Below are 22,621 nucleotides of genomic sequence, written 5' to 3'. Positions count from 1 at the left end.
ATGTAACCCTTATGCCAATTTCACTGGCTGGTGCTGCATGGCTCTTAATTATTCACGCAGGTCTCACTTGGCTCTGTTCTGATCTACCTTCTCAGTGACTTTCCTCTTTGACCGAGAAAAGTTCCATTTTTCATCATGATGGGTGGAAGCCGGGAGGCCGGAGCTTCCGTCCTGCCTCTGTCAATGAATGCGAGACATAAGCTGTGGCATGTGACCCCTTAGGGCCTCAGTTTCCCCAGCAGTTCAGAGGACAAGATCAGGCTCCATCCCAGCCCTGCCAGTCCGTGGCATTGGGAAGTCAGCTCTTGCCACGCACACTGCATTAAAGCAAGAAAAGTAAAGGGGATCCACCCCCGGAATGGTGTTTTCTCTGGTGTCTTTTTTGCCTATTTCACTATGACTTTAAGGATGTGGGTGAGAGACAGACGAGGTTATAGAGATGATTCGTCGCTCTGATCAATGGGGTTTTCGCACCTTCTCCGAGCCCGCTCCGAGAGCGGTTCTCTGACTCGTCCTTGCTGAAGCACAGACGGACAAGCCCACTGAAGAGCTCCTGGTTCCGTAGGTCTGGGGTGGTGGGGCCCCAGGCTGTTTTTCTAACAGCATGTCGCTGATACCACTGCTCTGTAGGACTGCGCCCAAAGCTTACAACTCCTAAATTTCATCCCCTCACCTTGACCTCCCATGCACCCGACTGGCATTCCAAGCACAGAAGACTCACACTCACTTCCATCCACTTGCGGGGGGGGCGGGGAAGGCACCTGTGCTCAGATCAAGTGACTCAGTCTGTCTCTGGCAGGGCCACTGAGTCGCTTCCAGAAGGACTTGTCTAAGAGTTGAGCCTCCTGGTCTGGCCACACTCTGTGGCAGGAACTCCCCGCCTGTGGAAGGAGACTCAGAAGAAGTGCCTTTGCAGCTGCAGGGGAGAGGGGCAGAGGGTGAGAGAGGAGAGACAGGGCTCGTGTTGCCTTGGGCTCCCGTCTTGGCTGCCTGTCTTTGAGATACTGTTGCCTTCTGTCCTTGGATGCCCCGAGGAGCCCCTGTATCCTTCAAATATATTCCCCTGTTGGCTGAAACAAGCAGTTTCGAGTTTTAATGCATCTCCGCTTCCCCAGAGGGCTGGGGTGCTGCCTCCGGAATTTCCGAATGAGTAGGTCTACGGGTGGGACCCTGAGAATCGGGGTCTCTAACAAGCCCCCAGTTAATACGGTGCTGCTGGTCCGGGACCCTATCTTTGAGAAGCCCTCCCTTCAATAGCCACGTCCTCACTATCTTCTGCTCCTGTGATAATTACTTAAGCCTCATGCCATTCCAGCATCTCTGCGGGGCTTTACGGATTGTAACTACAATCTTGGGAAAAGGGAACATGTCACTGCTATTTTACGGATGACCAAGTCCTGGTTGTGAGAGGTTAGTCACCCGCCTGCGGTTCCTCTCTCCGAGGGCGCGGAGCTGGGAGGCGAGCCCCCAGCTGCCTGACTCGGAAGCTCGTGTTCTTAGCTGGTGCTCGATTTCACTTCCCACTCTGGCCAAACTGGGTCTGTCGCCACCCGCTGGGCACGGCCCTGTCTGGAGTGCTGTTCTGCCCTGTCATCCTCAGAGGCTGTTCCAAAGGCTCCCTCTCCCGTGAAGCTCCCTCCTCTGGATTTCCTCACCTCTGCCCACTCACAGCCCGAACCTTGGATAACATTGTCCTCAGCGCATCCCCTGCACTTTTTCAAACTTTAAATTCAATTCATTAACATATAGTGTGTTATTAGCTGCAGGGGTAGAATTCAGTGGTTCCTCAGTTGCAGAGAACCCCCAGTGCTCATCACAACACGTGCCCTCCTTAAGGTCCATCACCCGGTTACCCCATCCCCCCACCCCTCTCCCCTGCAGCAACCCTCAGTTTATTTCCTTGAGTTAAGAGTCTCTTATGGTTTGTCTCCCTCTCTGATTTCATCTTATTTTATTTTTCCCTCCCTTCCCCACCACCTCACATGGGTCAGAATGGCTAAAATTAACAAGTCAGGAAACGACAGATGTTGGCGAGGATGCGGAGAAAGGGGAACCCTCCCACACTGTTGGTGGGAATGCAAGCTGGGGCAGCCGCTTGGGAAAACAGTATGGAGGTTCCTCAAAAAGTGAAAAATAGAGCTACCCTATGACCCAGCAATTGCACTACTAGGGATTTACCCAAAGGATACAAAGCTAGTGATCCGAAGGGGCACCTGCACCCCAATATTCATGGCAGCAATGTCCGCAATAGCCAAACTATGGAAAGAGCCCAGATGCCCATCGACAGGTGAATGGATAAAGAAGATGTGGTACACACACACGCACACACACACACACACACACACACACACACACAGGAATATTATGCAGCCATCAAAAAGGATGAACTCTTACTATTTGCAGCAATGTGGATGGAACTAGAGGGTGTTATGCTAAGTGAAGTAAGTCAGCCAGAGAAAGGCAATTATGTGATTTCATCCCTTGCAGCTTATATTTGTCTTACGGTGCTTTGCTTGTATCTTAGCTGCTTGTTTTCCCAGCTCCATCGCACGAGCTTGAGCCCGTGAGCTCCTTGAAGGGCGTTGGTGGTGATGCTTCTTCATGTTTGTATTCACTGCCCCGCCCCCCACTCCCAGCACCGGCTCCAGGCTTCAGATATATCCTGCCTATGGCAGATGCCTGTTAGGTTGAACTACAGAAAGAAAAAAGGGCCTTGTTCTTGGTGCAGGCTGTGCCACTGGCAGCCAGCAGGGTGTTTATCAGGAGTGGATGACCCTGAGGGGGACGGAAGGTCAGGAAGCAAGATGGGGAAGAGGGAGGAGCTGGGCCGCCACTGAGTCTCAGCAAACCTCAGCGGCTTCACTGGAGCCCACTGGACTTGCAGAGCCACGGAGGGCCAAGGCAGGGGAGGAGAGCGGTCCTGGACAGGGGGTGGGACTCTTTTCAGCCAAGATGTGCGAAGAAGTCTGACAGCTGAGGCTGTGTTGGCAGAACTCCCCACACCAAGCAGCAAGAGGCCCTCAGCCCTGTGGGGAGCTCGGGGTGCAGCATCCCTGTAGTTGGCTTGGCCCTCCTCTGGGCCCTGGTGCTCCCCTTCCAGTCCCTGATGCCTGCTTTCTGCATTTTGGACTCATCTCGGGCACTTGAGGTGGTCCCTGGTGAGGCAGACCACCCCAGCGGACTGCCCCAACCCACCTCCCCTTCTTCCTTGCCAACCGTGATGATGTTCGAGACAGCCTCCCTTGCAGCTAGAGTAGAGGTGGTCCTGGGGCCACATCCTGGCCCATGAGGCCAAAGTGGTGTCTTCTGCACTGCCCCCCCCCCCGAAACTCGTCTGTCCTCCTGTTGTCACTGCCCCGTCCTCCTCTCATGGTTGATTTCTTCTTTTTCCTTCCTGCTCAGAATGCAGCCGTGAGGCTGACAGTGGACCGGCCATCTGCAGCCCATGTTGCAGCCAGGGCATGACAACTTTCTCCAGGGGTGCAGAGCAGAGAGATGGCTGCAGCAGCTGGGTGCCTGTGTGAACAAGACAAGGTCATAACTAGTCAAATCCCCCCTCCCACTCCTGCTGCCATGGCTGGGATTCTGTTGTGTGCAGGTGGGAAACACTCGGTGGAATATGCTGGAACACTCTCCCCTTTGCTCTGGCGCGAGTCCGTGCTGACCGCTCAGTGCATTGTTCTGGAGCATCCAATTTTCTAGAAGCATGTGGGCTGGAGCTGGAGATTTTGGGTCTTGGACATGGGGTGCTGATGAAAAGTCTTAGAAGATAGGGAAGGGGTTCTACAGGGTGGGTGCGGAGGGGGTTAGGCAGCATTAAACAAGCACAGGGAGAGGGAGAGATTAAGTTCAATCACTGTGGTTCTATCGTGGTCATTTCCACGGGCCCCACACAGGACTAGGGAGGGGGTATGGGAGACAGTGGGCCTCGAGCTGAGGCTGAATCTTGGGTTCCTCACGGATAAGCTGTGTGATCTTGGGCAAGTCACTTGGCCTCTCTGAGTTTTTGTTTGGAAAAAGATTTAAGGTGACTTGCAAACAGAGGTAACGCCCAGAAAAACATCTCAAGGAAATGACCGAGGAAATGGGGGAGAACAAGCCGATACCGGTGAGTCAGGCCACAGAGGCTGTCCTTGGAGGCTCCACACACTTGCTAGGAGGCCCTCCAGCAATCTGGGTCTCAGTCCAGCAGCCAATAAAAAGAACCAAATGCATCTAGTTTCAGATTCTCAGGACTCACAAAATCGGGCAAGGTGCTCCTGGATTCAAGGAGAGAAATGCCTCCACGGGTCTTCTTAGAGAGGACATGGGCACTGGGGAAGCCTGTTCTGAAGTATTTATTCAAGAGCATCTTTCAAAAAGTGGCCAAGTAAGTTTGGAAAGCCCCATCTGTCAGACCTCCTCCTCCTTGGGGAGTCCCACATCAACGTGTGAAAGGCTCCATAAATCTCACAGCAAACAAACTAGCTCCCAGAGCTTCTCGAGCACAGGAGGGTGCCTTTGTCTTCTTCCTCCTGTCCTTCTTTCTCTGTAGCACCTGCCAACCAATGCGTCATGGCGCATGCCATCGCAGCTGCTGGGGCAGTGTCATCAACGGCCTTAACAAAATCTACGGGAGTCCACACGGCAGGGCGCTGGAAGGAGCCATTTTAAAATGAAACGCTCCTCAATGTAGGTCAGTGATGACAGGCAGAAGCACAGCTCAGTAGGGGTGTTCCGAGTGGGGGAGGTAGGGACAGAGGGCAGCACCTGCCTGCCTCACACCTGCCTCAGTACATGTGTGCAGATGAATCTCCCCTTCCTGGACCCAGAGGCCAGTCCCCTGCTGAGGGATTAGGGTCCTTCTTAGTGTCTGAGCTCTTCCTTTCTTTCTGGATTACGTGAGTTGAAATTTGTCATTTATGGGTGTCCTCAAAGCAAAAGTCACCGTCTAGGACACCTTAGTGGAGTGGAAGTATACTACTTAGAACCACACACACATTTTTCCCAACGGGAAGGTCACATGAGTAGGAGAAAGAGAGGCCTGGTGTGGGGGGTCATTCCCTGGGGCCTCCTGCAGAAACCCTGGGCCTGCTTCTGGAGTGTGGCCAGCATGGAATGGTGGTCTGCAGCCTTGACCTTGGCAGTCCAGGCTGGTTTCTTTGGGTGGGTCAGTTTGGAAGCTTCAACAGAAGCAAAAGTCTGCCTCTCAAAGTCACCCCACCGTCCTCCAGCTCATTGTCTTTCTGGGCTTGGGCGAGGGCTCTTCTTCCAACCTCAGAGCCTGAGGATGGGGTGGAAATCATACGGCCCTCAGGTAGGAGCGAAGCCTGACAGGTGTCTCCTGGGGACGGGGCTCAGTGACCTGTCTCATCCAAGGAATGAACTGAAGATCTAAAACAGGGAGGTATGGGGGCGCCTGGGTGGCACAGCGGTTGGGCGTCTGCCTTCGGCTCAGGGCGTGATCCTGGAGTTGTGGGATCGAGCCCCACATCAGGCTCCTCTGCTATGAGCCTGCTTCTTCCTCTCCCACTCCCCCTGCTTGTGTTCCCTCTCTCGCTGGCTGTCTCTATCTCTGTCGAATAAATAAATAAAATCTTTAAAAAAAATAAAATAAAATAAAATAAAACAGGGAGGTATGAAGCTCCCAGGGCTCCCGATAAAAAGTCAGATATCCAGGCAGCATACCAAACTTCTCTGTATCTGAGTTTTCAGGGGGAAGATCCTGGGTATCTGTATTTTAACAAGCTCCAGGCAGCTCTTGTGACTGGGTGGGGCTGGGGGCTCACCGTCCTGCTCCTTATCTCTGCTGTGAAGGTGGCTCCCCATTATTGCTTCTCATCTGGAAACATCCCAGGGAAGTTGGCTGCGGAGAGGGCAGGCCAGATGGAGGTGTCTTCCTGAACTGGCAGGTGTGCAGCGCTTGAATGGGCCTTTGCAGTCCCAGCACTTCTCAGTTTATTTGACCTCTGAATCTGGGGTTAGCCCAGACCCAGCTTGCCCACGGAGCTTTCGGTAGGACCTCGAACCCCAGGCACCCTCTCCCTTCCGCCTTAGTGCCTAGCTGTGTTTCTCAAACTCGAACCGGCCGCCTGGGGATCTTGCTAAAATGCAGATTCTGATTCAGTAGGTCTGGGGTGGGGCTTGACAGTCAGCCTTTCTGCTCAGCTCCCCGGTGATGCAGATAGTGTGGGTCCACGGACCTCACGCTGACGAGGGAGACCCAGGCCGGCTAGCACTGTTGTTTGGTGCCTTCTGACTGTTCCATGTGCAGAGTAGGTCCTCCATTTCCCCCTACGCATCCCCTATGCTTAGCTCAGCACTGCGTCCCCCCTCCCCCACCCCGGACATGTTGCTTAAGTTAAGGTGGGCACCAGGGGAGCTACCAGAAAATTATGAACCCGGCCCAGTCGATCTGCAGGGTTCCATGGCCCAGAGCCGGGACCAAGGGAAATTAGAGGAAAGCGTCTTTGCCCCTCTCTCAGCCCTAGGCTGCCTCAATTTTGATTCCTGTCTCTAAATCCCCTCACGCCCCTCGTTCTTTGCCTTTCTGTCTTCACTTCTATGGGATTGAAACTAACAACCTTCAATTTTCAGTACTTAATTTCCTTCTTGCAGGTTTTAAATTATCTGTGTGACTCATCTCTCCCTCTGCTTTTTGAAAGTGTACCTCTCCCTGTCCCCTGCCCATGCCCACACCCACTCACTCCCTGTATGTGTCACCTTGCTTTGTCATGGCACCCTCCTCTCCAGGGCACACAGCTTCTTGATGCTTCCCCCGTCCACACCTTGTTAACCCCCTCTTGGTTGTTTCCACACCCGGCCTCAGCTGTCACTCTCTTCTGTCACTTGTTGTGTTTCTGCAGAAGACCCACACAGCCTCTAGGAGGAAGGGGACCATTCACTGGTCGTGGAGGCTCCCACACAGGCTGGGACCAGAATGCAGCTTAGAAACTCATGAATTCTTACGATTTCATTGCTTTTCACCTCACCCCATGTCACCGGGCAATGTCCAGGTTGTCCTAACTGGCGTCTGTGGGTCAACCCATAATGGGAGGAAGTGGGGACTGGCTTGGAGCTGGGGTCGGGGAAGTGGCTGGGCTGCCCAGTTGCACCGGAAGGAGTGTCCATGAGGGTGTCCTGACCCAGGTCCGGGGTTCCACCCAAATAGCTCAGTACAGTGGTTGGTGCCTGGTGGCTAAAGTTACGGACACCACCTGAATGTGTACCCAAGCCCACACGATCTGTCCTTTAGGGCCACACTGTGGCTCGGGAGTATCAAGAAGGTCGGGGTCATCCAGGACAAGGGGAGAGTGCCCTCCATAGCTCAGCAGGATTTCAGGCCCCCCCCCATGGATGAACTAGAACTCATAGGGTGTACTCTCAAGCCAGAGCCAGAAAACATTGCTCCAGAGACTTAAGGGGTGGGTGCCAGAGTTTCTCTTTTCTCCGCAGTGAAGACAGCCTGGTACAAGATACGAGACTAGCATTTGAAGGCTTACTATTCCGGGTGGTGTTGGTGGAGTTTGAAAGGAAGTACATACGCTTTCCCCTTTATATTATTATTTTCAGTATTATTTATTTACTCTTTATTATATTATGATTTATTCTTATGCTATTATTGTTTTTAAAGTGTGTCGAAAGCGGAGTTGTGATCTCATGGATGATCTAGCACAGATCGCTTTCCTAGAAGCCACCATTTGGGGGGAAACTTGCTCTCTGCGGTAGAGACAAGCTCCTTATCTCATCAAGGTGTGACTTTCAACACATGTGTCTGTTCAGTTGTTTATCCTTTTCTAGCACGTTTTTTAGAACTCGGTACATTGCAGATTTCAACACTTGATTGGCCGTGTTGGTGACAGTGTTTTTCCCCAAACAATTATTTTTACATTGAGTTTGCAGTGGCCTATTCTGCAAAAATTTGAAAAATTTATGTCATCAGACATGTTTATCTTTCTTTTACAGCTTCTGAATTCCTGGGCCATTATGGCTAGTCTAACGCAAATCTATTGATTTTTGTGTGTTCCAGAAGTTTCTTTTTCTTGGGTTTTCTAGGTGTCTGGATATGCAAAGTTTTACCATTGTTTTTTCTTGTTGCATTCATCATTTTTGTTAGACCCTCGAATATAATATTACATCATAATGATGGTGACAGGCGTCTATATTTGGTTTTTGAACCTCATTGGTTCAGTTTTAATATTTTACCATTTGGGGGGATATTTTTTGAGGATTTTTGGTAACCGATTTCATCACAAATAGTTCCATGATTTCCCTTATTTTGGAACTAATTGCTGCACTTTTATCAAATAATTCCTCAATTATTGCAATCATTTGGGTATTGTTCTTTAATTTTGTTTTAAGTTTTTACTTATTTATTCCTGTATGCAATCTCTACACCCAGTGTAGAGGTTGAACTCACGACCCCGTGATTCAGAGTCATATGTTCTCCCCGCTAAGCCAGCCAGGTGCCCCTGGTTTCTATTCTTTAATTTGTCAATCAAATGTATTAGGAGAATGGAGCTTCTAATTTGTACCACATTTGCATGTTTCCGTAATATCACTTGACCATAGATTATTACTCTTCTGAAGCACTGCTGAATTTTGTTCAGTCATGTTAGGATTTTTACGAACTTCCATAAGTAAGATCCACATATAGTTGATTCTATCTTTACAACAGGTTGACCTCACAAAATTAAATAGGAAGTTTTCCATCTTTTTCTATGAGCTGCAAACATTGAAATATCATAAAAAATATCCTTTAAAAAATCTACTCTTAAAAGTTTAGGTAGAATTTAGCTGTGAAAACATCTGGTTCTAGTGGGTTTTTTAAAGAAAGTAGATATTACTTTTCTAATTTTCTATTATTAATTGATCTTTTCATGTTTCCTTCTTCTTGGCTGAATTTTGATAATTTTATTTTTTTAAGATTTTATTTATTTATTCAACAGAGATAGAGACAGCCAGTGAGAGAGGGAACACAAGCAGGGGGAGTGGGAGAGGAAGAAGCAGGCTCATAGCGGAGGAGCCTGATGTGGGGCTCGATCCCATAACGCCGGGATCACGCCCTGAGCCGAAGGCAGACACTTAATGACTGCGCCACCCAGGCACCCCTGAATTTTGATAATTTTAAACTTTCCAGGTAGTCTCCTGCATCCTCAAGATTTTCAAATGTATTGCCATGACGCTGTATGAAAAGTCACCTGTAATTGTACAATCCCACCCACATTTATGAGTATGTCTCCTTTCTTATCCCTGATGAATGGTCAGTTTACAGAAGGGCAAATCAAAATGGAAAAAAAAAGACTCCCCCCCACACACAAACGTGTGCAAACACACACAAGCATTACATTCAAAGCAAAATACCACTTTATGCTCATCAGCCTAACCACAATGGGAAGAGGGGGAATGCCTGGGTAAGGAGTTTGTGAAGCCGAGGGAGAAGTGGGATCTTTCCTCATACACAGGCTGCAGAAAACGTAAGTTATTGTAATGGTTTTAGAAAATAATGGGGCAGGGTCTTTTTTTTTAAGATTTTATTCATTTATTTGAAAGAGAGAGAGTGAGCACAAGCAGGGGAAGGGTCAGAGGGAGCGGGAGAAGCAGACTCCCTGCTGAACAGAAAGCCCGACATGGGGCTCGATCCCAGGACCCAGGATCATGACCTGAGCTGATGACAACTGCCCAACCAACTGAGCCACCCAGGTGCCCCGGGCAGGGTCTTTCAAATTGAGAACCCATATCCTGTGTCTGCCCCAATCCCACTCCTGGCATTGATGCCATAGAGATAAAAGTACCAGTGACTGATGTGTAAGGATATTTAAGTGGGGGGGGGGGAAGCCAGGAAAGTGATTAATTCTAAATACAAGAAAGGTTTAATCAATTGGGGTCCATCCACACCCTGTTATAATGCCGTTAAAAAGAAGGAATTCGAGCTAAACCAGCTGCTTTGGAAAAATTTTCTGCAAGGTATTGTTGGTTGAGGAAGTCAGTTGCAAAGAGCTACATATATGGGTTGTAAACAATGGCAAAGAAAAAAAGAAAAGAAAAAACAAAACAAACAATCCTGTGTATGGATGTGAAGAATTGGGACAGAGAACATGGTCCTCATGGGGACTATAGGCAAGGTGACAGGGAATGGAGAGACTGGTAGGAAAAAGAAACAAAAACTATGCTAAAAAGAAAAACATACCATCACCCACGCATGTAGAAGGTAATACCATAAATGTAAAATTATATGTGCAGATGTGTATTTTTTTATGAAGAAGCTAGGAGAAAGACGGAGATTTAAGTATCTATCTGTTGAATGGAGGGATGCCCATAATTTACAATAAAGTGAAAAATTAGCAAGTTGAATAAGTACCGTACAGTTATATAGCCACGAAAGCAAGCAAAGAGAACTCTGTATGTGTGGATATGCTCATGTTTCTGTTTGTAGGAGCAAGGGGGGGCGCAGAAGGACAGATGATCACCTTTGCCAGTCTCATCTTTATCCATCTTTATGTATTAAGATTTCATTTGCTACGACATGTATGTATTATTTTGGTGATCTGAAAGCCATCAAAAAAGGAAAAAAAGCACAAAAAGAGAAAGAAAAACGAATCTGTAATTATTATTAACATTTTAAAATATAAGCTTCTGGTCCTTTCTTTATTATGAAAGGCTGTCGGATACTTACCGATAGGAGTAGGTTGTCCCCTTCTTGTGATGTTAACAGACACCGATGACTGTTGCCTGCACGTACTGATTCATTACAGGTTACAAAGTGGTGATATTGTTGCTTCTTGATTTATTAGCTGAACTCCTTCTAGAAAGAGAAACGACCTCTCCTCTACTATATGATTGCAATAGTAACTTTAAGGACTCTACTGGTTAGATCATCTTGCCGTGCAGAAGTCAGTATTCAGTCTTTACACACACACACACACACCATGGCAGGTAAGGTGGCTGCAGATTCTTTGGCATTTCTCCCCGTGAGACATGAGCTCTATGTCCCCTCCCCTGAATTGGAGTGGGCTCTGTCCCTGCTTTGACCATTATTTCTATGGCAGAAGTGATGCTGTGCCCGTTTCCAGGCCGAGGCCTCAGGCCCTGGAGGCTTATCTCTTGGAGCATTGGCTCTCTGAGCAGAGGGCAGTTGCAGAAGCAATCTGGCTGTTCTGCTGGAGATGCTGTGCACGAAAGCCCGGGAAACCTCCTGGGGCGAGAAAGCCCAGCTGAACCTGGCCTCTCGGCCATCCCTACTAAGGGGCCCAACTGGGAGTGAAGCTGTCCCAGGTCCTCCAGACACATCTCATCACCAGCTGAACATCATGGGGTAATCCCAGTCAGTGCCACACGGGGACGAGTTGCTCAGCCAAGCCTTTACCAAGTTCCTGACCCACACAATTGTGAGACATAACATAGTTTGTTGTCTTAACCCACTCGGGTTTGGGGTTTTGTTATGCAGCCCTGGAACACACACACACACACACACACACACACACACACACACACAAGCGCCAGCATTCAACACTTGTTCCTCAGAACTGACACATCCCAAAATCACCCTAGTCTGAGCACCATGCTTGACCCCATCCTTGTATCTTATTCCCCAATGACTCTACACTTTCTCTGAACCCACCGTCTCTAGTCCAGTCCAGCGTCCTCCGCTACCAGATCAAACTTCTGGAAATAACCCACCCTTCGTGTCCACATCAGTTAAGTTTCTTCAGCAAGCTACTGATTCTGACACTTACACAAGTCAGATAGACTTGTTGGAAGGACATACGGCAAGGTTACGGAACAGAAGAGTGGGCTGGGCAGCCTGGCTTTGGGAAGGACAGCCATTGTGAAAACTCTGGGGGTCTCAGCAGCTGGAGTTCATGGACATGCTCTCCAGAGCCTTGAGATAACTCACTTCTACCCACCTTTGGCCCCACAATGGTTTCATTCAAAGGTTAAAAACGATTTTGTTTGAAATTTTCGAATCTGATCACACAGCATGGGTCAGCTGCACAGCCAGGGAGCCGAGCTGGGTGGCACGTCCATGGTCACTGTGGAAATTTCTGTGAGCTGACCGACACCTTTCTGGAAGTTCATCATAGTCCACCTGTTGGCTACACGCACTCACACACTTGACGTTTCTTCCTGATGATCCAGAAGTGACCCTGGATAATAGGTCAACTGCAAAAGCACTCAGCCCTTCCATGGGGGGTGGTGGGGAACCGCCCAAAGTTGTCACCCACTGCTGCACCTAGAAATACATTCTCGAGTTCCCTGTCCATGCTCTCCCAGGGATGCCAGTTTCTACTGGAGTTTCACTGTGAGCCTGTTGATAATCTGCAGCTTGGGAACCAAGTGTTAAATGTAACTGTTACCAACATTACGGATACATAATACTGTGAGAAGTAAAGAGGGAAGAGAAGCACAGGCAGAAACAAGACTTGTTTTTGCAACTGGTATTTAAGACCCTCCGCAACTGTTTCATGTTCCCCTTTCCTTTGGCCACCACCTCCGTGGGTGGAGTCCTTTGGAGTGGCCCAATTTGTCATTCCTCAGCCATCTGAGCTGTCCCTAGATGGTCTGTATAGGACTACAGTAGTTTCGGTTAACTCTTATTTTGGGATATAATAATACAAGATGCATAAAACGTTCCGCTGGATTTCACATATATAATTTCCAGAATATATATCTTTTGGGGGGTGGGGCATTTCTCTAATTGTGCAAGGAAATGACAGCAAGGTCAGGTGGCATTCTCAGTTTCCAATGAAGGGGAACTTTTTTGGGTCACTTGGCACTAACACTCTGAGACCAGCGGGGCCTGGAGGTATGAGGACAAGAAGTCACATTTATGAGTGGATCATTAGGTAAAAACATGAGATATGTCATCATCTCTTGCCTCTGTCCACCCATCTCCACCTATGCTTCCTGGACCTATGCCTTCAGAGGCTAGATCATCTTAATCTTCAAGATCCTGTCTCAGCTGCTAACTCAGCTGAATGTTGATACAAGTTTAAAAAAATCCAGTGATTTTTCAGGCACAGTAAGAAAAAGAAGAGCATTCTGCCAATGCATCTTTAGGTATCTCTTAAGACTTCCCGATACATCTATAGTTCTTGAAATAACCGCACAGATGTTGCTCTCCTTTTTTCTATTTTAACTCCTTCTGAGTCACAAGAAACAAAACAGCACATAGAGATTTTGACAAGCACCCAGGATGGATATAGTTTATGTGAGAATTCAAAACCATTCAAAAATGTGGTTGAGGGGGTAGGTAAAAAGCATGGTTAAAATAATCTAATTTTGACTTCGACTTTGACCTTAGTCACTGGAAGGGCAAAACTCTAGATGCCTGCCTCAGTGTCGTTTTGGGAATTTCTGAACTTATGGCTGCTTGGCGGTCATGTGATCATGCTGGTTCCAATGGGAGAAATGCCTGCAACAGAAGCACAATTTCATTGTAAATAGTCGGATACTCACTTCCAATAATAGGAAGCATTTAGGGGTCACTGAGAGTGAAAAATCTCCTTCCCTGCTTTATGTGTTGAGGTCCTATCAACCAATTGAAATGTGAATGTACATTGACTATTGCAAGAGGAAAATGTGGCCAAAACTAATGATAATACCAGCTGTCCTTTTAAGGTACAAAAATTAAGATGTTTCAAATGGTTAAACAAATAGACAAAATAAAAGGGAGTTAAAACAAGTAAAAAGAGAGAGTGCATGTCACCTGGACAATATAGTAAGCACACTGTGTCAGCTTTGGGCAGAGAGATGTATGTGAGCATATAAATAACATTAAAAGGCAGACAAGAAAGAAAGGAGGTCATGGAGATTCGGTTAAATCACACTGAATTCTCTTATGCTTTTACTTTATTTGCCTGTCAAGAGATTTCTGGGCTTCTACAGATAACAGAAAGTGAATCTGAAGGAAAAAATATGTATTTAATGGAAAACCTTGACTGATGCCAAGTGTTATGTAAGTATCACAGAGAACAGAAAACACGGGGTAATGTGATGAGTGGTTTAGGGATCACAAGAATGCTGTGTTTTATTCACACCTTTCAGAAAGCACCCACAACACAGCACAATGCAGCAGAATTGCTGGGTGTAAGCAAAAAGGTAGAAGGTCGCTTGTAATATTCAGTTTTTAGCCAAAGGTAAACTACATGGCGCCTCCAAAACAGTGAAACTGCTTTGGTACACATTTATCCCAAATGCTCAAACAAATGGCATAGCATCTATGCTGTGTTAGAAGGACTGCTCGATGAAAAGAAGTGGAATCAGGGTGCCTGGGTGGCTCAGTCCTTTAAGCATCCGACTCTTGATTTCAGCTCTAGTCATGATGTCGGGTTCATGAGATGGAGTCGCACATCGGGCTCCCTGCTGGGTGTGGAGCCTGCTTAGGATTCTCTCTCTCCCTCTGCTCCTCTGCTCCTCCACTCATCCCCCACTCCCTGCTCTCTTTCTCAAAGAAAGGAAAAAAAAGAAAGTGTAATCATACACTTGACAGATAACAGTACTGGCACAGAATCTGCTAACAACCAACAGTTGCATGTGGAAAAATAGCTGATTTACTGGAAGCCTTTGAAGAAGTCATCTTGAAAGCACAAGTATTTCGGACTCGACATGCTATAAGGTCCTGCTGTCCTTCCATTCCAGAGCTGTGCATGCAATGAGAGTTGAAATGCAAACAGAATCTGAGACAATTTTTTAAAATATTGAATGTTGGTTACATTGCTTCATGGCACGTTATTAGATTCAAGGTTTAAGAACAAAGTTTCTCAAGTGCTTGTAGGGAACCCCAAGTGCATGGGGAAATATTAGAAATTTAAAAATGAAAGTGAAGGTGATCATCATAATCCTGTGTCTTCGCTTGGGTTCCCCAGAAGGCAGAGCCCAAGGTCCAGGCTTTTGTGCCAGAACCTCATCAGGGTATGTAACCTACCGTGGCAGAGGTGGGGGACGGGGTGGTAAAGCAGGGAGGGAGCAAGAAGTACAAGGGTGTGCTGTGGCCTTTGCCACGGGTGCTGGAAACTGAGGTGCTTCTCGGGATTGTCCATCTGGGGGATAGAGGCAGACACATTTCTCCACCAACTGCTCTCTCCCATTGGTCAAAACTCCGCCCACTGGACCTGAGTCCCCTGCATTTCCAGCTTGCACATGTATGGGTGCCTTGTGTGATGGATATGTCCTGGGATATGTGGTGAGAGGCATGGCCCTGGCCTGGACCAGGTGCCACTAGGCTGCACTTGTTGTGAGGTGGACTGGAGCCCCAGCAGAAAAAGCTGAGAAGATTGGAATTGGCTCCTAAGAGGTGTTCAGATAGTTGGCTTCTGAGAATACTGTTCCAAAGGCACCTTCTTCAAACAGTGCTCAATGAAATTGCAGTATCACCAGCGATGGTATCTTTAATTCCAGGAGTTGAGGAAGAGATAAACCTTGGTTGATGACCACGAAAGATAAAGAAAGGAAAGCTTAGTAATTTGGTGATGACAGCACTCTCATGGGCACTTCTCCCAAATGGCACAGCAAACATAAAACCTTGCTGCTCCACCAACCTCGGTGGGAGGTGGTAACTGTGTAGTATCTTACACGTGCCACGTACTGACCACAGGAGCCACGGAATGCTGATGGTGCAGAGGAGTGATTATCTCTGCACCATGATGTCAAACTTTAAGAATTAAAGTATTCACTTTGAAAAATACACCTGCAGTGATAATTACACGTTTTGATTTATTCTTCAATATCAGCAATTTTTTTCTTTGACGGTGTCTATCCATTCAGGCCTTAGATGTGGCCAGGTATTGAGTTTTAGCTAACACTGAACCATTCAGCATTTACCTAAAATGTGCATTTGGTTGGCCTCTAATTTAATATTATCCTAATACTCTAATAATATTTTAGTGACTGTACTGGGCACTGTTTGCTTGGTGTTTGGGTTACTGAGAAGCACGTGGTCAAGTGTGTGTTCATCTCTGTCAATTGTTGGGCCCTTAGAGTGGGCGATAAGGAATTCTGTTATGGCTTAATCTCACTCTCCTACTTTTATTTTCTTTTTGCTCTTATTTCCTCATCTAATAACATTGAATACTTCAAAGATAACAATGTGTCGTTAAGAAATACCTCTCGGGGCGCCTGGGTGGCACAGCGGTTAAGCGTCTGCCTTCGGCTCAGGGCGTGATCCCAGCGTTATGGGATCGAGCCCCACGTCAGGCTCCTCTGCTGTGAGCCTGCTTCTTCCTCTCCCACTCCCCCTGCTTGTGTTCCCTCTCTCACTGGCTGTCTCTATCTCTGTCAAATAAATAAATAAAATCTTTAAAAAAAAAAAAAGAAATACCTCTCCCCACCCCTGCAGATGCCTCCAAGGTGACCACTGGCATTTCTATTGGCCATTTCTCCTGGAGCGTACCTAGTTGGTGTATCATGGTGTATCACTTTTAGACATTTTTGATTGATTTCCTGTTCTTGTAGGTGAGGGTTTTGTTTCCTCACACTTCCTTCCCCTCCCTTTATCTTCTCAGTAGGGTTATTTTCCAGTTTCTGGTTAGGTCGGTACTTAGCGTTCACGTTATTATGACTACATTAATATTATTCACTGTGGAGCCAATGTGTTGTGTTCCTGGAATTGATAGCACGTTCTTCCCCACCCTCTCCCTGAGCTGATAAGGGGTTTTTTGGGTACCTATCACCAATTTTCCAAAATGCTCCAATTTGATCAGTCGATTATTGCCTAGCAGTAATTTTTCAGAATGCTCAAACCCCACAAATTCTACGTTCTTTCTCGAGACTGGTCTGGACTGATCACTCCAGGGGTCCTGAAGTTCCCTTTGCTGCTCTCCTATGTTGAGCCCTATTTCCAGGATCCTGGGACCCCTTCTTTCTTGCTTACTCCCTCATTTTGCCGAAGCACATATGTTGTCTCTTCTTGAGGAGGGGTAAACTGGAGGCAAATGTTAAAGTCCTTACCTGTCTCGAAGTATCCATTCTCTCCCTTCATACTTGATCTTTACTTGGGTCTGAAAAGATTTCCAGGTCGAACCCAACATTGTCTCAAAACTGCGCAGTCGTTGCCCCACCATCCTTCATCACTCAGCATTGTTAAGGGTCTGATGCTAGTTCTATTTCAGTTCCTTTTTTTTTGCCCATTTTTTTCTTCTTGAAAGCTCTCTATAGACTTGTCTACCCCTGCTGTTCTAGAAGTCTGTAAGGGTGTGCTTTGCAAAGAGTCCGTGTCCATTTATTGAGCTGGGCACCTAGTGTCCCCTCATTCAAGAGAGTACTGTACTTCTGTTCCAGGAACTTTTCCTGGCTCACTACTACCAAGACGACACAAAAATATGCTTTCTAGCATTTTTTTCCCCATTCTATACCAAATTCCTTTGGACAAATTTTGGACACCATCCTACGTGCCACCCCCCCTTCTTTCCTATGACCAGCCTCTGAGCTTTCTCTTTTCTCTCCCATTGCACAGCAGCTAAGTGTGTGGGCTCTAAAGCCTGGTCTTGGTTCTGGTTATTGCTCCATGGTCTTGCTGTCCGCTCGAGGTTCGTTTTCCTACTCAGCTTTATCTTTCAAGCCTTTAATTAACATACCTTATACAATTTCTGATACTATAGGTTTTTTAAATTTTTAAGCTATTTTAATTCAATTAATTAACATATAATGTATTAATGGTTTCAGAGGTACAAGTCCGTGATTCATCAGTCTTATGTAACACCCTGTGCTTCTTACATCACATGCCCTCCTTAATGTCCATCACCCAGTTACCCCATCCCTCCACCCCTCTTCCCCCAGCAACCCTCAGTTTGTTTCCTATGATTAGGAGTCTCTTATGGTTTGTCTCCCTCTCTGGTTTCGTCTTGTTTTACTTTTTCCTCTCTTCCCCAATGATCCTCTGTTTTGTTTCTTAAATTCCACATATCTGATATTATAGTTTTAATTTCCAAAAATGTTTTCCTGTTTTCCAATTTCTTTTTTTTTTAAGATTTATTTATTTATTTGAGAGAGAGAGAACATGTACATGTACAGAGGGGGAAGGGACAAAGGGAGAGGGAGAGAATCTCAAGCAGACTCCATGCTGAGTGCAGAAACCAATGAGGGGCTCCATCTCACAACCCCAAGATCATGACCTGAGCAGAAACCAAGAGCCAGAGGCTTAACCGACTGAGCCACCAACGTGCCCCAATGTTTTCCAATTTCTACCTACCTGCCCACCTATTTATCTCTCTTTCTCTCCCCCTTCTCTCTTTGCTTAGAGATCCACACCCTTCTTTTGTTTCTCTGAGAATGTATACCATGTGGTTTTGGTTTTGTTTTTGTTTTTATGCCCTCATATTTCTCTCTCTTTTGAGTTCCTTTTCTCCCAGATGTTATTCCAGTTGTTATCTTCTATGTAGACAGTTGTCCTCTAATGTCTGGCGATGCTTGGCATTCCATTTATATTTAAGACGGCACACCACAGCTGATTGGAAGCACTGAGTGGATGGTGCTTGTCCCCTGCTGGGCTTTACCATGGGTGATGGGTGTTTATGTTGGGGGACCCCTTGAACATCAGTACCTGTAGGTGTCTTTCTCTGGGGTCATTTGTTTCTGCAGAGAAGAATCCTCTGATCTCCTGGTTGAGGGACTATTCCCCGACTGTGAGTTTTTGAAGGTGGGACTGAAGAAGGGGACTGGCAGTCTCAATATTTGGCACAAGGTCCATTTGGGAAAGGCTGGGGCTGAGTGGCAATACTGTAAAGCTCTTCCTCAAAGGTATGTGGTTTCAGGAGACCTTGGCTTTATGAAATGACTCACTTCTGAGAATTTGGAGAGGCCATATTCTATAGTAAAGCAACTCAAGATTGGTCTGGCTTTTTTTTTTTTCCAGAACTGAAAATTTCTTGAGTAAGACATAATTTAATTTCTGGGGTTCCCATGATAAACAAACCCTTCAGTCCTGATTACCACCCTTTTCAGATGGCTTTTATATTGGTAAGACCTGTTGTTTCTGGCAGATAAAACGTGCAGGCTTTGTATCCTCTCCACCTCAAGGTCAAAGGTTATAGTTCAATGATAGCCCCTCCCACTACCATTCTAGATGGCATTCCCTCTCTAATCTTGTATTCTGTGCACTAGAGAGAACGAGAGTGAGGTAGATTGGCCAGAACCCACATGGTGGAGGTAATATATTCTAGTCTTCCTCTAGGTTATTCCAAGGGATCCTGACCTTTTACACTCACATAGTGTGGACCAGCATTTGGTGCAAATCTGTGTTAGCCCAATCGGCAAACTCTTAGAACCCTAGACATGGAGTTCAGTATTTCCAATGAGTGCACACATCTGTAAATTCAGCCCAATCCAAAATTCTGCTCTGCCTACTCTTATTAAGCGCTCTCAAAATCCAAACCTGGACTTTTGATAATTAAACAATTAATTCAAATAATTTCTGTAATTTTTTCTGGAATTTTCTTCCCTACTCTGATTCTGCATTTTGTCTTCTGGTCCCTGTGAAATTAAAATCCTACTTAATTAGGTGCACAATCTTGAGGAGTGGGCCATGGGGCAAACCGTTAACTTTAACATCTTCAGGAAAAATGGTTTCCTGAGGAGAGAGAGGTGTGGGAGGCGGTGTGCCGGAGGGCAGTGGAGGGTCAGGGTTTCCCAGGACCTCTGCAGCCTTCCAGGTATCCCCATTCACAGGTTCTCAGTCTGTCTCAATTCATGCTCTAGTAGTCACACATGCTTTTTTGGCAAACGTGTGCATTCAACTCATATTATAATTAAGACACCTGCCAATTTAGGCTCTGAATTGTTTTCCAACATTCTTAACCTGGCAGCTGCAAGTAATAGAGAGTTTCTTTCCAACATGGTCACAGAAAGGCTCTAAGTTTAACTTGAAGATAAAAATTTCAGTATTTGGGTTTTTCCCCCTTTGGCTTAAGTTTCTCCTTGCCTTCAGAAGCATCCATCCTACCGACTGGTTCTGGTGAGAGATGGCATCTTCCTGCCACCCATCACCCACTACTGGCCAGGCTCTGTCCTCAGTGGATGACTGATTGTTTATTACCAGTTCCCATGGGCTGCCATCTTCCCACTCCAGGACATGGGTGTGAGCCTTACCTCCATGGAAGTCTGCGTCTGCAAACTGCTCCCTAGCATTCCTTTCCACCTCAGTTAATTTTCTTGATTTATAAACATCCCCAGCTTCAGCTAAGAATGACTGCATGGGCGTGGTCTGGACAGCTTCCAGAATGGAAGGAGGAAGGGCCACCTGGCCTCAGGAGATCATGAAGCCTCTCTGTAGGCCACAGTCATGATAGGATCAATGCCTTCTGCCCATCTCTGTATGTCTTCATTTGAGTTTTCGAATTCCAGGTGCCCTCAGTTATGTTAGGCTAGGCTCATGAGCCCTTGGGTCAAACAAGTCAAGGGGACCTGGGAGGGGCCTGATTGATGGTCACTGTGGGAATCATCATGAGCCAGACAACCACCACAGGTTGTGTCTGGAACAGTGTTGCTGCTGACAGGGCACATTCAAACCTGAGGCTTTAAGGTTCTTAATTCAAAACTCACGGTGTCCTTGCTTCCAGACCTCTCACTCCTAATCTTCCGGATTTCTCCATTCCACACCCATTGTTGGTCTCTCCTCCCCAAACATTCCCCCTCATCCCAAGGCTGCCTTGCTTAGCCCCTTCCCCCAGCTCTCCTCAGGGTGTAGCTTCCTGCCTTTAAGATCCAGCCTCCTTCTCCAGGAAGTTCTCCCAGAATGCTTACTCGACACCCTATTTTTTCTCTTTTTGCCAACTTCTTTTCCTGTGCTATATATCGTCCCCTTGTGTCACTCAGGATCCCTATGGGAAACAGTCGACACACTCAAATTGGGCAATTTGAGGAGAGTTTAATAAAGGGGCCATTTACAAAGGTGATAGCAGGGTGGGGGGAGGCTGCAGCCCCCTGAGTAAGATGGGTAGCAGGGGGCTCATTAGCAGCTGTAAAGGGGTGAGGGGTGGGGGAAACAAGGTGGAGAGGTTCACCGAGGCTGGCTGGGGCCCACCCAGGCCCCAGTGATGCCTCAGAAGGGGCTGGGGGAATAAACACTCAGACCTCACTCTCCCCCTTTCTCCCAACCTCCTGCAGGGGCTCCCTATGGGCTCGATCCAGAGCACAAGATAGAAGCCTGGCCGCCTCCGTGCCGGGCAGCTTCTCGGACACAGGGCAGGGTAGAGAAGGGCACAGAGTGGATCTGAGTGCATTGGCCAGGATGTCCTATACACTCTTTGATTAGGTAAAGCGTCATCTTCTCGTGGCCAGGAACCGAGGCTTTGTTCTATCTTTCCCTTCACTGCCCCCTCCACCCCCACCCCCATAAAGACCAGGGCAATGTAGATGTTCAGTAAATGTGACCAGCTGAGGTTGGACAGATGAATAGTCTCCAGACTGAGCAACACAGGATGGGCTTCTTCCGTTCTCCCTTGTCCTGGGCCAGCGGAGTCGCCGTTTTGATCGTTAGATTTCCCAGTGCAGATGGGGGCCACACACACTGGCAGCCGGGACGGCTGGGTATTAAAAGGTCCCACACAGGCCCTAGCAACTGTCTATTTCCACCCCGCAAGCAGCTGCACGTTGAATCAGAGTGTTTCTCGCGGAGGCAGGCTCTGCTATCCTGCTTTTCTCTATTCTCTTTTATTCACAGGCGTTTATACCCATTGGTTTGGCTTGGGCATGGCCCTCCGGAATAAGATTTCAGTTTTGGTTTAGGAAAAGGTAATGGAATTTCGTAAGCCTTGAACTATAACCACTTTACCAACATCCTACATCATGGAACTAGGAATTAGTCCAGATCATAATAAATCAGACCCGGGTTTCCATTCTTCTGTCGCTCCTTCTGGGGCACTCACTGCATTGCACACTTTTTAGGGATATAAATGGCATCCCCAAAGTCTTGCCACACAGTTGGACCACATCAGATATAGACATTCCTGAGTTTCTTGCTGTAATATCAACACCTCACCTCCCCCCTAGCACACGGGCGTATTCTCCACTTACTGAAAAGAGCGCCCGACCTTCTGCGCCTCCGGCAAGGGCGGACGCCCCCTAGTGTTCGCATTTCCCACTGCAACTGTGACCGAAGCTGGCGTGAGCAAGTAAAGCTCGAGCCTCGGCTTATTGGGGTCAATTCGCCAGGACCTCAACTAAACCAGAAAAAAAATTGTCCTCTCTGAAAACTGAGTCTTTCCTCAGTTCCAAAGGTCTAGATTGCAAGAGGCAGCCGTTCTGATGACACGGGGCAATGGCCCGTGGACTACCTCTTCCTTAGCTGGCCCGATCCCGTGCACGGAGCCTCTTCAACCAGGGTGACTCATACCAAGCAATGACAGGTGGAGTCATTGGCATCATTCTGGCAGGCTTGAGGTGAGAACCAAGCAGGCACCTGGCTCCCTTTCTTCCCCTCCAGGGGAGGGGACCCCAGCAGCCTTCTACAAAGAACCCCTTGTCAAATCTCTCCTTATTTTCATCAATGCAACCTCTGTTCTCAATATAGTTGGGGGGGCGGTCTAAGGAATCATAAAATCTGTTTTTACAGTTCCTGTGTAAGTTCTGCTTATAGTCTACTTTGGAATACAACATCTATGGAGTTCTCCTGCCTCAGTAAAGCTTCCAGTGTGCCGTCTGGGTACAT

Source organism: Ailuropoda melanoleuca, chromosome 4 (genome assembly GCF_002007445.2).
Source record: "Ailuropoda melanoleuca isolate Jingjing chromosome 4, ASM200744v2, whole genome shotgun sequence".
Taxonomy (NCBI): Eukaryota; Metazoa; Chordata; class Mammalia; order Carnivora; family Ursidae; genus Ailuropoda; species Ailuropoda melanoleuca.
This window is presented reverse-complemented; position numbering follows the sequence as displayed.